This window comes from Schistocerca serialis, chromosome 2 (genome assembly GCF_023864345.2).
Source record: "Schistocerca serialis cubense isolate TAMUIC-IGC-003099 chromosome 2, iqSchSeri2.2, whole genome shotgun sequence".
NCBI lineage: Eukaryota > Metazoa > Arthropoda > Insecta > Orthoptera > Acrididae > Schistocerca > Schistocerca serialis.
This window is the reverse complement of record NC_064639.1, coordinates 788149537-788152351: the sequence shown is the minus strand read 5'-3', so window position 1 is coordinate 788152351 and position 2815 is coordinate 788149537. Positions and strand designations below refer to the sequence as shown.

Here is a 2815-nt window from a genome sequence, read left to right as displayed (position 1 = left end):
AGGAATGTTTCTTATTAATATTTCAATCCTTTTTACAATACTAGACGGATCAGCCACATGGAAGCCTAAAAAATTCAGTGGATCTATGGGTAACCCTACTGACAAGCCCGGTTTAACCTTCGTTTATTGAATATTTCCTAACGCCTTTGGGACTCACCGGTAAAATTCACACAGAATATCCCTACTGTCATATGAGGTACTCTGGCAATACGTTATTGGCATATACTACTATTTTTGGAAATTATGATTTGAAGCGTTTCTACGTTTGTTCGCATTATTTGACTATTTTCCTATCCTGATTTCCTACTTCTTTTCTTTCGTTGCTATATGATGTACCTTTACAGGAGAAACTTTAATTTGAAGTAATGCGAATTTAAGGTAAACAAGGAATCGTAGTAAGAGCAGCCGATCCGCGCGGACTGACCGCACGGTTTGAGGCGCCTTGTCACGGACTGCGCGGCCACTCCCGCCGGAGGTTTGAGTCCTCCATCGGGCATGGGTGAATGTGTTGTCCTTAGCATAAGTTAGTTTAAGTAGTGTGTAAGACTAGGGACCGATGACCTCAGCAGTTTTGGTCACCTAGGAATTCACACACATTTGAACATTTTTGAGCAGCAGAATTTCGTACGCAATTTTGGACCCTGTTAGCAACGAACTATAATAACTTCGTACTCATGTAAAAATGGCTATTTCTCGTAACATTGCAATAGATATCTATAGTAACACATCAATCTTCATCCGTTGGGAGAACTACGTAACAAAGCGAATATATCTTTAAATGAATATAACTAAAAATCAGTTTCAGTCATTTTTTACGACTGAAAGTTTTACAGTAGACAAAAACTGCTTTTGTTTCGAAGAGTGTATAGAAAACGACGAACATTCTTATTTAGCACGTGCCGCACTTTATATTTTCACTGCTATCGCAACTGTTTCAGTAGATAATATTCAGCCGTGTTTACTCATAGAACTTAGACAGAAGATGATATCGGAAGTTGCATCGGGCTAAATGTGTAATCGGGCAGTTTGGATTGTCAACACAACAGTAGCTTTCCTGTATTAGAAATACATTATTTATTGTTACGTACATAGTTGGAAAGGATGCCGGGGAAATGCAGGTGTTACTTAAAGTAACTTTATCCATCATGGACGTGATTCAACTTTGTGAAAAATGGTTCAAATGTCTCTGAGCACTATGGGACTCAACATCTGAGGTTATCAGTCCCCTAGAACTTAAAAGTACTTAAACCTGACTAACCTAAGGACATCACACACATCTATGCACGAGGCAGGATTCGAAACTGCGACCATACCATCAGCGCGGTTCCAGACTAAAGCGCCTAGAACCGCTCGGTCACAGCGGCCGGCCAACTTTGTGACGTGGATCAGTTTTAAACTTGGTTTCTTTAAACTACAAACATCCGCTGCTTTGTTTGTGCATCTATTTATTAAAACCATTATCATAACTCCCGAAGGTATAAGTACCACATACGATTTACACAGTAAGCATTCAGGTCCCCGTGGATTTTCTAAAATTGGAGAATGCCTAGTGGTTATTTTGAAATGAATACATTGGATTTCTCCCCCCTTCTTTTAGAACTGAACTTTGTGTTCCGTCTCTAGTACCCTCCCCGTCTTTCTTCATCAATTAAGCAACCAGATATCGCATTGTTAAATTAATAACGAAAGATAAAAAAAAAAGATGTTTCCGCCCGGGATCGAACCGGGGACCTTCCGCGTGTTAGGCGGATGTGATAACCACTACACCACGGAAACTTTGTACTTGATATAATCCATCTGAAGAGAAAGCTGCACGAGGTAGCTGGATGCACACCTGCTACGTATCTAGGTCAGTATAGCGGGACCACTGAAATCGCCACAGCCGCTATATTGTCTGCAACAAACGTGTTACAGGCCACTGGCCACTTTAAATAGTTGTAATCGCCTCCACCACTGTTTGTCTGTACTTGATTACAGAAGGAAGATATGGTTTAACGGCCCATCAACGACGAGCTTACTGGAGACGAAGAAAATGTCCACCGTTAGGGAAGAGTGGCAAAGGAAATCGACCATGCCCTTTCAAAGGAACCGTCCCAGCATTGCCTTAATGCGATGTACGGAAATCACGGAAAACCTAACTCTAGAGGGCTGGAGAGTGATCTGAACAGCCGTCATCTCTACAGCAATGTTCGTCAACCTCTTCTACGCAAGTGCCGGTGCTGACCTTGTGGGGTGGCACCTAGGCCCGCGTAAATACCGATCTTATTATTAATTGGGTACCTCATAAATTATACTGTAATGAGACCCCAACAAGCTAGCTTCAGCAAGGGTGTGATCAGTTGGCCGCTGGCCCCAAAGGACTGATCGTTAATCTCGACACCATTCGGAACACTTCGTGTCGTCTTTTCTCTGTATCACATTGCTGCCACCCTCACCGACCTCGAAGTTGTGGCACTATACCTGCCTGTGTCGTGTAATCCGCGTGAGCTGATGATTCAGTGACTAATAACAGTAAGTGTACTTATCTTTGAGTGGGCTGTGCAATATAAGGCACTATCAAAAATGCTTACTAAATATTTTAAATGTCATTTTTCTTCTACTCATTGCGTAGTACTACAACAGCCTTAATTTGATTTCACCGGGAGGACGACTACTCAAATCCGTGTCCGGCCACCCAGATTTAGATTTTCCGTAGTTTCCCTAAATCGCTACAGGGGAATGGCGCGACGGTCCTTTGAAGGAATTCCGGATTTCCTTCCCCGTCCTTGGAACATTCCCAGCTTGTGCTCCGTCTGTAATGACCTTGATTATAACC

General features: G+C 42.5%; 1 non-coding gene across 1 annotated transcript; it reads right to left on the bottom strand.

The window, feature by feature from the left end:
- Nucleotides 1-1703: 1703 nt before the first annotated feature.
- Trnav-aac (transfer RNA valine (anticodon AAC)) lies at nucleotides 1704-1776 on the bottom strand. The gene has a single exon. It is a non-coding gene; the product is annotated as a tRNA-Val (tRNA).
- Nucleotides 1777-2815: the final 1039 nt, after the last annotated feature.